At 45.8% G+C, this 13,311-nt stretch overlaps 9 non-coding genes across 9 annotated transcripts; 5 read left to right on the forward strand and 4 right to left on the reverse strand.

The window, feature by feature from the left end:
* Nucleotides 1–1,767: 1,767 nt before the first annotated feature.
* Nucleotides 1,768–1,840, reverse strand: TRNAM-CAU (transfer RNA methionine (anticodon CAU)). The gene has a single exon. It is a non-coding gene; the product is annotated as a tRNA-Met (tRNA).
* Nucleotides 1,841–3,073: 1,233 nt separating this feature from the next.
* Nucleotides 3,074–3,145, forward strand: TRNAE-UUC (transfer RNA glutamic acid (anticodon UUC)). Its single transcript has one exon. It is a non-coding gene; the product is annotated as a tRNA-Glu (tRNA).
* Nucleotides 3,146–3,993: 848 nt separating this feature from the next.
* Nucleotides 3,994–4,066, reverse strand: TRNAM-CAU (transfer RNA methionine (anticodon CAU)). The gene has a single exon. It is a non-coding gene; the product is annotated as a tRNA-Met (tRNA).
* A 3,459-nt stretch (nt 4,067–7,525) lies between these two features.
* On the forward strand, nt 7,526–7,597 carry TRNAE-UUC (transfer RNA glutamic acid (anticodon UUC)). Its single transcript has one exon. It is a non-coding gene; the product is annotated as a tRNA-Glu (tRNA).
* A 3,267-nt stretch (nt 7,598–10,864) lies between these two features.
* Nucleotides 10,865–10,936, forward strand: TRNAE-UUC (transfer RNA glutamic acid (anticodon UUC)). The gene has a single exon. It is a non-coding gene; the product is annotated as a tRNA-Glu (tRNA).
* Nucleotides 10,937–11,784: 848 nt separating this feature from the next.
* TRNAM-CAU (transfer RNA methionine (anticodon CAU)) lies at nt 11,785–11,857 on the reverse strand. Its single transcript has one exon. It is a non-coding gene; the product is annotated as a tRNA-Met (tRNA).
* A 120-nt stretch (nt 11,858–11,977) lies between these two features.
* Nucleotides 11,978–12,049, forward strand: TRNAE-UUC (transfer RNA glutamic acid (anticodon UUC)). The gene has a single exon. It is a non-coding gene; the product is annotated as a tRNA-Glu (tRNA).
* An 848-nt stretch (nt 12,050–12,897) lies between these two features.
* On the reverse strand, nt 12,898–12,970 carry TRNAM-CAU (transfer RNA methionine (anticodon CAU)). Its single transcript has one exon. It is a non-coding gene; the product is annotated as a tRNA-Met (tRNA).
* A 120-nt stretch (nt 12,971–13,090) lies between these two features.
* TRNAE-UUC (transfer RNA glutamic acid (anticodon UUC)) lies at nt 13,091–13,162 on the forward strand. Its single transcript has one exon. It is a non-coding gene; the product is annotated as a tRNA-Glu (tRNA).
* The last annotated feature ends 149 nt before the right edge of the window (nt 13,163–13,311 follow it).

The raw sequence follows: 13,311 nt of genomic DNA on the forward strand, positions 1-13,311 counted from the left end.
TGAAGTTCATCCAGCAACTAATGGCTCATGCACGCGCTTTGGCGTACGTATATGCGCACTGGCACATGAATTTTCACACATGAATAATATCAGGATCACAGGAACTCACAGGGGAAGCTGAAGATCATCCAGCAACTAATGGCTTATGCTGCTAGCTTTAAATAGGCCACTGGGCACCAGAAATTGTCACGCATTGTGTGCGCTTTGGCGTACGCACATGCGTACTAGCACATGAAGTTTCTCGGCCGTTCTCGCTCTTCTGCACATTTGCATTGGCAAATATCTATGTGCCAATCTTCTGCAAACCATTCTCTGACAGAGACATCATCTTTTTTTTCCACACCTTTGAAAAAGCCCTTTTGAATTCCTCGGTGCTTTGTTCTTTCTGTGTGATGAAACTAAGGGAAGCATGTCACATAGATGGAAAATGCCTCTGTTGTTCCAGGATGAGTAGACATTGTATCTTGCAAGGTCTGTTGGATGCAGAGCTAAAGATTTTAGCTGGGTGGAATATGGTGGAAGGCAAAAGAGCACTGAAAGCTTGATCTTCCGGTCAATTTTCCATCCATATGGTTTCCTACAAGACCTAAGGGATGAAGAGTAGTGTTTTTCATAGATTAAGGACCCCAAGGCTCACAAAATGGTTAGAGAGTAGTGCCCCGTGTGAGGATCGAACTCACGACCTTTAGATTATGAGACTGACGCGCTACCTGCTGCGCTAACAAGGCCAATTAGTGAAAGTGATATGTGTGTCATAGCTGGCCACCATACTTGGAAGCTGATGGCGGTGGCACATCTTTTTTTCCCTTTGGTTTTCTCTATTTTTCTCAAAACAAGGCAGCTAGTTTTCCCATATGGTCTAGCGGTTAGGATTCCTGGTTTTCACCCAGGCGGCCCGGGTTCGACTCCGGGTATGGGAAATGCAAGTCCTTTTAACGACCCGCACACTCCTAGTGCTGAAACCTCAAAGCTGTTTTTCCATTGTAACCTGCAATCATTCCCTTGTTGTCAAAGTACCAAGGGTCAAAGCCAGGGATGCAGACAAGACAGGTCAAGCCGGGTCAGGACAGGAAATTAAATACTATCAGGAACACAGGAACTCACAGGGCAAGCTGAAGTTCATCCAGCAACTAATGGCTCATGCACGCGCTTTGGCGTACGTATATGCGCACTGGCACATGAATTTTCACACATGAATAATATCAGGATCACAGGAACTCACAGGGGAAGCTGAAGATCATCCAGCAACTAATGGCTTATGCTGCTAGCTTTAAATAGGCCACTGGGCACCAGAAATTGTCACACATTGTGTGCGCTTTGGCGTACGCACATGCGTACTAGCACATGAAGTTTCTCGGCCGTTCTCGCTCTTCTGCACATTTGCATTGGCAAATATCTATGTGCCAATCTTCTGCAAACCATTCTCTGACAGAGACATCATCTTTTTTTTCCACACCTTTGAAAAAGCCCTTTTGAATTCCTCGGTGCTTTGTTCTTTCTGTGTGATGAAACTAAGGGAAGCATGTCACATAGATGGAAAATGCCACTGTTGTTCCAGGATGAGTAGACATTGTATCTTGCAAGGTCTGTTGGATGCAGAGCTAAAGATTTTAGCTGGGTGGAATATGATGGAAGGCAAAAGAGCACTGAAAGCTTGATCTTCCGGTCAATTTTCCATCCATATGGTTTCCTACAAGATCTAAGGGATGAAGAGTAGTTTTTTCATAGATTAAGGACCCCAAGGCTCACAAAATGGTTAGAGAGTAGTGCCCCGTGTGAGGATCGAACTCACGACCTTCAGATTATGAGACTGACGCGCTACCTGCTGCGCTAACGAGGCCAATTAGTGAAAGTGATATGTGTGTCATAGCTGGCCACCATACTTGGAAGCTGATGGCGGTGGCACATCTTTTTTTCCCTTTGGTTTTCTCTATTTTTCTCAAAACAAGGCAGCTAGTTTTGCCATATGGTCTAGCGGTTAGGATTCCTGGTTTTCACCCAGGCGGCCCGGGTTCGACTCCCGGTATGGGAAATACAAGTCCTTTTAACGACCCGCACACTCCTAGTGCTGAAACCTCAAAGCTGTTTTTCCATTGTAACCTCCAATCATTCCCTTGTTGTCAAAGTACCAAGGGTCAAAGCCAGGGATGCAGACAAGACAGGTCAAGCCGGGTCAGGACAGGAAATGAAATACTATCAGGAACACAGGAACTCACAGGGCAAGCTGAAGTTCATCCAGCAACTAATGGCTCATGCACGCGCTTTGGCGTACGTATATGCGCACTGGCACATGAATTTTCACACATGAATAATATCAGGATCACAGGAACTCACAGGGGAAGCTGAAGATCATCCAGCAACTAATGGCTTATGCTGCTAGCTTTAAATAGGCCACTGGGCACCTGAAATTGTCACGCATTGTGTGCGCTTTGGCGTACGCACATGCGTACTAGCACATGAAGTTTCTCGGCCGTTCTCGCTCTTCTGCACATTTGCATTGGCAAATATCTATGTGCCAATCTTCTGCAAACCATTCTCTGACAGAGACATCATCTTTTTTTTCCACACCTTTGAAAAAGCCCTTTTGAATTCCTCGGTGCTTTGTTCTTTCTGTGTGATGAAACTAAGGGAAGCATGTCACATAGATGGAAAATGCCTCTGTTGTTCCAGGATGAGTAGACATTGTATCTTGCAAGGTCTGTTGGATGCAGAGCTAAAGATTTTAGCTGGGTGGAATATGGTGGAAGGCAAAAGAGCACTGAAAGCTTGATCTTCCGGTCAATGTTCCATCCATATGGTTTCCTACAAGACCTAAGGGATGAAGAGTAGTGTTTTTCATAGATTAAGGACCCCAAGGCTCACAAAATGGTTAGAGAGTAGTGCCCCGTGTGAGGATCAAACTCACGACCTTCAGATTATGAGACTGACGCGCTACCTGCTGCGCTAACGAGGCCAATTAGTGAAAGTGATATGTGTGTCATAGCTGGCCACCATACTTGGAAGCTGATGGCGGTGGCACATCTTTTTTTCCCTTTGGTTTTCTCTATTTTTCTCAAAACAAGGCAGCTAGTTTTCCCATATGGTCTAGCGGTTAGGATTCCTGGTTTTCACCCAGGCGGCCCGGGTTCGACTCCCGGTATGGGAAATGCAAGTCCTTTTAACGACCCGCACACTCCTAGTGCTGAAACCTCAAAGCTGTTTTTCCTTTGTAACCTCCAATCATTCCCTTGTTGTCAAAGTACCAAGGGTCAAAGCCAGGGATGCAGACAAGACAGGTCAAGCCGGGTCAGGACAGGAAATGAAATACTATCAGGAACACAGGAACTCACAGGGCAAGCTGAAGTTCATCCAGCAACTAATGGCTCATGCACGCGCTTTGGCGTACGTATATGCGCACTGGCACATGAATTTTCACACATGAATAATATCAGGATCACAGGAACTCACAGGGGAAGCTGAAGATCATCCAGCAACTAATGGCTTATGCTGCTAGCTTTAAATAGGCCACTGGGCACCAGAAATTGTCACGCATTGTGTGCGATTTAGCGTACGCACATGCGTACTAGCACATGAAGTTTCTCGGCCGTTCTCGCTCTTCTGCACATTTGCATTGGCAAATACCTATGTGCCAATCTTCTGCAAACCATTCTCTGACAGAGACATCATCTTTTTTTTTCACACCTTTGAAAAAGCCCTTTTGAATTCCTCGGTGCTTTGTTCTTTCTGTGTGATGAAACTAAGGGAAGCATGTCACATAGATGGAAAATGCCTCTGTTGTTCCAGGATGAGTAGACATTGTATCTTGCAAGGTCTGTTGGATGCAGAGCTAAAGATTTTAGCTGGGTGGAATATGATGGAAGGCAAAAGAGCACTGAAAGCTTGATCTTCCGGTCAATTTTCCATACATATGGTTTCCTACAAGACCTAAGGGATGAAGAGTAGTGTTTTTCATAGATTAAGGACCCCAAGGCTCACAAAACGGTTAGAGAGTAGTGCCCCGTGTGAGGATCGAACTCACGACCTTCAGATTATGAGACTGACGCGCTACCTGCTGCGCTAACGAGGCCAATTAGTGAAAGTGATATGTGTGTCATAGCTGGCCACCATACTTGGAAGCTGATGGCGGTGGCACATCTTTTTTTCCCTTTGGTTTTCTCTATTTTTCTCAAAACAAGGCAGCTAGTTTTCCCATATGGTCTAGCGGTTAGGATTCCTGGTTTTCACCCAGGCGGCCCGGGTTCCACTCCCGGTATGGGAAATGCAAGTCCTTTTAACGACCCGCACACTCCTAGTGCTGAAACCTCAAAGCTGTTTTTCCATTGTAACCTCCAATCATTCCCTTGTTGTCAAAGTACCAAGGGTCAAAGCCAGGGATGCAGACAAGACAGGTCAAGCCGGGTCAGGACAGGAAATCAAATACTATCAGGAACACAGGAACTCACAGGGCAAGCTGAAGTTCATCCAGCAACTAATGGCTCATGCACGCGCTTTGGCGTACATATATGCGCACTGGCACATGAATTTTCACACATGAATAATATCAGGATCACAGAAACTCACAGGGGAAGCTGAAGATCATCCAGCAACTAATGGCTTATGCTGCTAGCTTTAAATAGGCCACTGGGCACCTGAAATTGTCACGCATTGTGTGCGCTTTGGCGTACGCACATGCGTACTAGCACATGAAGTTTCTCGGCCGTTCTCGCTCTTCTGCACATTTGCATTGGCAAATATCTATGTGCCAATCTTCTGCAAACCATTCTCTGACAGAGACATCATCTTTTTTTTCCACACCTTTGAAAAAGCCCTTTTGAATTCCTCGGTGCTTTGTTCTTTCTGTGTGATGAAACTAAGGGAAGCATGTCACATAGATGGAAAATGCCTCTGATGTTCCAGGATGAGTAGACATTGTATCTTGCAAGGTCTGTTGGATGCAGAGCTAAAGATTTTAGCTGGGTGGAATATGGTGGAAGGCAAAAGAGCACTGAAAGCTTGATCTTCCTGTCAATTTTCCATCCATATGGTTTCCTACAAGACCTAAGGGATGAAGAGTAGTGTTTTTCATAGATTAAGGACCCCAAGGCTCACAAAATGGTTAGAGAGTAGTGCCCCGTGTGAGGATCGAACTCACGACCTTCAGATTATGAGACTGACGCGCTACCTGCTGCGCTAACAAGGCCAATTAGTGAAAGTGATATGTGTGTCATAGCTGGCCACCATACTTGGAAGCTGATGGCGGTGGCACATCTTTTTTTCCCTTTGGTTTTCTCTATTTTTCTCAAAACAAGGCAGCTAGTTTTCCCATATGGTCTAGCGGTTAGGATTCCTGGTTTTCACCCAGGCGGCCCGGGTTCCACTCCCGGTATGGGAAATGCAAGTCCTTTTAACGACCCACACACTCCTAGTGCTGAAACCTCAAAGCTGTTTTTCCATTGTAACCTCCAATCATTCCCTTGTTGTCAAAGTACCAAGGGTCAAAGCCAGGGATGCAGACAAGACAGGTCAAGCCGGGTCAGGACAGGAAATGAAATACTATCAGGAACACAGGAACTCACAGGGCAAGCTGAAGTTCATCCAGCAACTAATGGCTCATGCACGCGCTTTGGCGTACGTATATGCGCACTGGCACATGAATTTTCACACATGAATAATATCAGGATCACAGGAACTCACAGGGGAAGCTGAAGATCATCCAGCAACTAATGGCTTATGCTGCTAGCTTTAAATAGGCCACTGGGCACCAGAAATTGTCACGCATTGTGTGCGCTTTAGCGTACGCACATGCGTACTAGCACATGAAGTTTCTCGGCCGTTCTCGCTCTTCTGCACATTTGCATTGGCAAATACCTATGTGCCAATCTTCTGCAAACCATTCTCTGACAGAGACATCATCTTTTTTTTCCACACCTTTGAAAAAGCCCTTTTGAATTCCTCGGTGCTTTGTTCTTTCTGTGTGATGAAACTAAGGGAAGCATGTCACATAGATGGAAAATGCCTCTGTTGTTCCAGGATGAGTAGACATTGTATCTTGCAAGGTCTGTTGGATGCAGAGCTAAAGATTTTAGCTGGGTGGAATATGGTGGAAGGCAAAAGAGCACTGAAAGCTTGATCTTCCGGTCAATGTTCCATCCATATGGTTTCCTACAAGACCTAAGGGATGAAGAGTAGTGTTTTTCATAGATTAAGGACCCCAAGGCTCACAAAATGGTCAGAGAGTAGTGCCCCGTGTGAGGATCGAACTCACGACCTTCAGATTATGAGACTGACGCGCTACCTGCTGCGCTAACAAGGCCAATTAGTGAAAGTGATATGTGTGTCATAGCTGGCCACCATACTTGGAAGCTGATGGCGGTGGCACATCTTTTTTTCCCTTTGGTTTTCTCTATTTTTCTCAAAACAAGGCAGCTAGTTTTCCCATATGGTCTAGCGGTTAGGATTCCTGGTTTTCACCCAGGCGGCCCGGGTTTGACTCCCGGTATGGGAAATGCAAGTCCTTTTAACGACCCACACACTCCTAGTGCTGAAACCTCAAAGCTGTTTTTCCATTGTAACCTCCAATCATTCCCTTGTTGTCAAAGTACCAAGGGTCAAAGCCAGGGATGCAGACAAGACAGGTCAAGCCGGGTCAGGACAGGAAATGAAATACTATCAGGAACACAGGAACTCACAGGGCAAGCTGAAGTTCATCCAGCAACTAATGGCTCATGCACGCGCTTTGGCGTACGTATATGCGCACTGGCACATGAATTTTCACACATGAATAATATCAGGATCACAGGAACTCACAGGGGAAGCTGAAGATCATCCAGCAACTAATGGCTTATGCTGCTAGCTTTAAATAGGCCACTGGGCACCAGAAATTGTCACGCATTGTGTGCGCTTTGGCGTACGCACATGCGTACTAGCACATGAAGTTTCTCGGCCGTTCTCGCTCTTCTGCACATTTGCATTGGCAAATATCTATGTGCCAATCTTCTGCAAACCATTCTCTGACAGAGACATCATCTTTTTTTTGCACACCTTTGAAAAAGCCCTTTTGAATTCCTCGGTGCTTTGTTCTTTCTGTGTGATGAAACTAAGGGAAGCATGTCACATAGATGGAAAATGCCTCTGTTGTTCCAGGATGAGTAGACATTGTATCTTGCAAGGTCTGTTGGATGCAGAGCTAAAGATTTTAGCTGGGTGGAATATGGTGGAAGGCAAAAGAGCACTGAAAGCTTGATCTTGCGGTCAATGTTCCATCCATATGGTTTCCTACAAGACCTAAGGGATGAAGAGTAGTGTTTTTCATAGATTAAGGACCCCAAGGCTCACAAAATGGTTAGAGAGTAGTGCCCCGTGTGAGGATCGAACTCACGACCTTTAGATTATGAGACTGACGCGCTACCTGCTGCGCTAACGATGCCAATTAGTGAAAGTGATATGTATGTCATAGCTGGCCACCATACTTGGAAGCTGATGGCGGTGGCACATCTTTTTTTCCGTTTGGTTTTCTCTATTTTTCTCAAAACAAGGCAGCTAGTTTTCCCATATGGTCTAGCGGTTAGGATTCCTGGTTTTCACCCAGGCGGCCCGGGTTCGACTCCCGGTATGGGAAATGCAAGTCCTTTTAACGACCCGCACACTCCTAGTGCTGAAACCTCAAAGCTGTTTTTCCATTGTAACCTCCAATCATTCCCTTGTTGTCAAAGTACCAAGGGTCAAAGCCAGGGATGCAGACAAGACAGGTCAAGCCGGGTCAGGACAGGAAATGAAATACTATCAGGAACACAGGAACTCACAGGGCAAGCTGAAGTTCACCCAGCAACTAATGGCTCATGCACGCGCTTTGGCATACGTATATGCGCACTGGCACATGAATTTTCACACATGAATAATATCAGGATCACAGGAACTCACAGGGGAAGCTGAAGATCATCCAGCAACTAATGGCTTATGCTGCTAGCTTTAAATAGGCCACTGGGCACCAGAAATTGTCACGCATTGTGTGCGCTTTGGCGTACGCACATGCGTACTAGCACATGAAGTTTCTCGGCCGTTCTCGCTCTTCTGCACATTTGCATTGGCAAATATCTATGTGCCAATCTTCTGCAAACCATTCTCTGACAGAGACATCATCTTTTTTTTCCACACCTTTGAAAAAGCCCTTTTGAATTCCTCGGTGCTTTGTTCTTTCTGTGTGATGAAACTAAGGGAAGCATGTCACATAGATGGAAAATGCCTCTGTTGTTCCAGGATGAGTAGACATTGTATCTTGCAAGGTCTGTTGGATGCAGAGCTAAAGATTTTAGCTGGGTGGAATATGGTGGATGGCAAAAGAGCACTGAAAGCTTGATCTTCCGGTCAATTTTCCATCCATATGGTTTCCTACAAGACCTAAGGGATGAAGAGTAGTGTTTTTCATAGATTAAGGACCCCAAGGCTCACAAAATGGTTAGAGATTAGTGCCCCATGTGAGGATCGAACTCACGACCTTCAGATTATGAGACTGACGCGCTACCTGCTGCGCTAACGAGGCCAATTAGTGAAAGTGATATGTGTGTCATAGCTGGCCACCATACTTGGAAGCTGATGGCGGTGGCACATCTTTTTTTCCCTTTGGTTTTCTCTATTTTTCTCAAAACAAGGCAGCTAGTTTTCCCATATGGTCTAGCGGTTAGGATTCCTGGTTTTCACCCAGGCGGCCCGGGTTCCACTCCCGGTATGGGAAATGCAAGTCCTTTTAACGACCCGCACACTCCTAGTGCTGAAACCTCAAAGCTGTTTTTCCATTGTAACCTCCAATCATTCCCTTGTTGTCAAAGTACCAAGGGTCAAAGCCAGGGATGCAGACAAGACAGGTCAAGCCGGGTCAGGACAGGAAATCAAATACTATCAGGAACACAGGAACTCACAGGGCAAGCTGAAGTTCATCCAGCAACTAATGGCTCATGCACGCGCTTTGGCGTACATATATGCGCACTGGCACATGAATTTTCACACATGAATAATATCAGGATCACAGAAACTCACAGGGGAAGCTGAAGATCATCCAGCAACTAATGGCTTATGCTGCTAGCTTTAAATAGGCCACTGGGCACCTGAAATTGTCACGCATTGTGTGCGCTTTGGCGTACGCACATGCGTACTAGCACATGAAGTTTCTCGGCCGTTCTCGCTCTTCTGCACATTTGCATTGGCAAATATCTATGTGCCAATCTTCTGCAAACCATTCTCTGACAGAGACATCATCTTTTTTTTCCACACCTTTGAAAAAGCCCTTTTGAATTCCTCGGTGCTTTGTTCTTTCTGTGTGATGAAACTAAGGGAAGCATGTCACATAGATGGAAAATGCCTCTGATGTTCCAGGATGAGTAGACATTGTATCTTGCAAGGTCTGTTGGATGCAGAGCTAAAGATTTTAGCTGGGTGGAATATGGTGGAAGGCAAAAGAGCACTGAAAGCTTGATCTTCCTGTCAATTTTCCATCCATATGGTTTCCTACAAGACCTAAGGGATGAAGAGTAGTGTTTTTCATAGATTAAGGACCCCAAGGCTCACAAAATGGTTAGAGAGTAGTGCCCCGTGTGAGGATCGAACTCACGACCTTCAGATTATGAGACTGACGCGCTACCTGCTGCGCTAACAAGGCCAATTAGTGAAAGTGATATGTGTGTCATAGCTGGCCACCATACTTGGAAGCTGATGGCGGTGGCACATCTTTTTTTCCCTTTGGTTTTCTCTATTTTTCTCAAAACAAGGCAGCTAGTTTTCCCATATGGTCTAGCGGTTAGGATTCCTGGTTTTCACCCAGGCGGCCCGGGTTCCACTCCCGGTATGGGAAATGCAAGTCCTTTTAACGACCCACACACTCCTAGTGCTGAAACCTCAAAGCTGTTTTTCCATTGTAACCTCCAATCATTCCCTTGTTGTCAAAGTACCAAGGGTCAAAGCCAGGGATGCAGACAAGACAGGTCAAGCCGGGTCAGGACAGGAAATGAAATACTATCAGGAACACAGGAACTCACAGGGCAAGCTGAAGTTCATCCAGCAACTAATGGCTCATGCACGCGCTTTGGCGTACGTATATGCGCACTGGCACATGAATTTTCACACATGAATAATATCAGGATCACAGGAACTCACAGGGGAAGCTGAAGATCATCCAGCAACTAATGGCTTATGCTGCTAGCTTTAAATAGGCCACTGGGCACCAGAAATTGTCACGCATTGTGTGCGCTTTAGCGTACGCACATGCGTACTAGCACATGAAGTTTCTCGGCCGTTCTCGCTCTTCTGCACATTTGCATTGGCAAATACCTATGTGCCAATCTTCTGCAAACCATTCTCTGACAGAGACATCATCTTTTTTTTGCACACCTTTGAAAAAGCCCTTTTGAATTCCTCGGTGCTTTGTTCTTTCTGTGTGATGAAACTAAGGGAAGCATGTCACATAGATGGAAAATGCCTCTGTTGTTCCAGGATGAGTAGACATTGTATCTTGCAAGGTCTGTTGGATGCAGAGCTAAAGATTTTAGCTGGGTGGAATATGGTGGAAGGCAAAAGAGCACTGAAAGCTTGATCTTGCGGTCAATGTTCCATCCATATGGTTTCCTACAAGACCTAAGGGATGAAGAGTAGTGTTTTTCATAGATTAAGGACCCCAAGGCTCACAAAATGGTTAGAGAGTAGTGCCCCGTGTGAGGATCGAACTCACGACCTTTAGATTATGAGACTGACGCGCTACCTGCTGCGCTAACGATGCCAATTAGTGAAAGTGATATGTATGTCATAGCTGGCCACCATACTTGGAAGCTGATGGCGGTGGCACATCTTTTTTTCCGTTTGGTTTTCTCTATTTTTCTCAAAACAAGGCAGCTAGTTTTCCCATATGGTCTAGCGGTTAGGATTCCTGGTTTTCACCCAGGCGGCCCGGGTTCGACTCCCGGTATGGGAAATGCAAGTCCTTTTAACGACCCGCACACTCCTAGTGCTGAAACCTCAAAGCTGTTTTTCCATTGTAACCTCCAATCATTCCCTTGTTGTCAAAGTACCAAGGGTCAAAGCCAGGGATGCAGACAAGACAGGTCAAGCCGGGTCAGGACAGGAAATGAAATACTATCAGGAACACAGGAACTCACAGGGCAAGCTGAAGTTCACCCAGCAACTAATGGCTCATGCACGCGCTTTGGCATACGTATATGCGCACTGGCACATGAATTTTCACACATGAATAATATCAGGATCACAGGAACTCACAGGGGAAGCTGAAGATCATCCAGCAACTAATGGCTTATGCTGCTAGCTTTAAATAGGCCACTGGGCACCAGAAATTGTCACGCATTGTGTGCGCTTTGGCGTACGCACATGCGTACTAGCACATGAAGTTTCTCGGCCGTTCTCGCTCTTCTGCACATTTGCATTGGCAAATATCTATGTGCCAATCTTCTGCAAACCATTCTCTGACAGAGACATCATCTTTTTTTTCCACACCTTTGAAAAAGCCCTTTTGAATTCCTCGGTGCTTTGTTCTTTCTGTGTGATGAAACTAAGGGAAGCATGTCACATAGATGGAAAATGCCTCTGTTGTTCCAGGATGAGTAGACATTGTATCTTGCAAGGTCTGTTGGATGCAGAGCTAAAGATTTTAGCTGGGTGGAATATGGTGGATGGCAAAAGAGCACTGAAAGCTTGATCTTCCGGTCAATTTTCCATCCATATGGTTTCCTACAAGACCTAAGGGATGAAGAGTAGTGTTTTTCATAGATTAAGGACCCCAAGGCTCACAAAATGGTTAGAGAGTAGTGCCCCGTGTGAGGATCGAACTCACGACCTTCAGATTATGAGACTGACGCGCTACCTGCTGCGCTAACGAGGCCAATTAGTGAAAGTGATATGTGTGTCATAGCTGGCCACCATACTTGGAAGCTGATGGCGGTGGCACATCTTTTTTTCCCTTTGGTTTTCTCTATTTTTCTCAAAACAAGGCAGCTAGTTTTCCCATATGGTCTAGCGGTTAGGATTCCTGGTTTTCACCCAGGTGGCCCGGGTTCGACTCCCGGTATGGGAAATGCAAGTCCTTTTAACGACCCGCACACTCCTAGTGCTGAAACCTCAAAGCTGTTTTTCCATTATAACCTCCAATCATTCCCTTCTTGTCAAAGTACCAAGGGTCAAAGCCAGGGATGCAGACAAGACAGGTCAAGCCGGGTCAGGACAGGAAATGAAATACTATCAGGAACACAGGAACTCACAGGGCAAGCTGAAGTTCATCCAGCAACTAATGGCTCATGCACGCGCTTTGGTGTACGTATATGCGCACTGGCACATGAATTTTCACACATGAATAATATCAGGATCACAGGAACTCACAGGGGAAGCTGAAGATCATCCAGCAACTAATGGCTTATGCTGCTAGCTTTAAATTGGCCACTGGGCACCAGAAATTGTCACGCATTGTGTGCGCTTTGGCGTACGCACATGCGTACTAGCACATGAAGTTTCTCGGCCGTTCTCGCTCTTCTGCACATTTGCATTGGCAAATATCTATGTGCCAATCTTCTGCAAACCATTCTCTGACAGAGACATCATCTTTTTTTTCCACACCTTTGAAAAAGCCCTTTTGAATTCCTCGGTGCTTTGTTCTTTCTGTGTGATGAAACTAAGGGAAGCATGTCACATAGATGGAAAATGCCTCTGTTGTTCCAGGATGAGTAGACATTGTATCTTGCAAGGTCTGTTGGATGCAGAGCTAAAGATTTTAGCTGGGTGGAATATGGTGGAAGGCAAAAGAGCTCTGAAAGCTTGATCTTCCGGTCAATTTTCCATCCATATGGTTTCCTACAAGACCCAAGGGATGAAGAGTAGTGTTTTTCATAGATTAAGGACCCCAAGGCTCACAAAATGGTGAGAGAGTAGTGCCCCGTGTGAGGATCGAACTCACGACCTTCAGATTATGAGACTGACGCGCTACCTGCTGCGCTAACGAGGCCAATTAGTGAAAGGGATATGTGTGTCATAGCTGGCCACCATACTTGGAAGCTGATGGCGGTGGCACATCTTTTTTTCCCTTTGGTTTTCTCTATTTTTCTCAAAACAACGCAGCCAGTTTTCCCATATGGTCTAGCGGTTAGGATTCCTGGTTTTCACCCAGGCGGCCCGGGTTCGACTCCCGGTATGGGAAATGCAAGTCCTTTTAACGACCCGCACACTCCTAGTGCTGAAACCTCAAAGCTGTTTTTCCATTGTAACCTCCAATCATTCCCTTGTTGTCAAAGTACCAAGGGTCAAAGCCAGGGATGCAGACAAGACAGGTCAAGCCGGGTCAGGACA

This window comes from Lithobates pipiens, unplaced genomic scaffold (assembly GCF_037356315.1).
Source record: "Lithobates pipiens isolate NorthernLeopardFrog02 unplaced genomic scaffold, aLitPip1_a1.2 Scaffold_8, whole genome shotgun sequence".
In the NCBI taxonomy this organism is placed as follows: domain Eukaryota; kingdom Metazoa; phylum Chordata; class Amphibia; order Anura; family Ranidae; genus Lithobates; species Lithobates pipiens.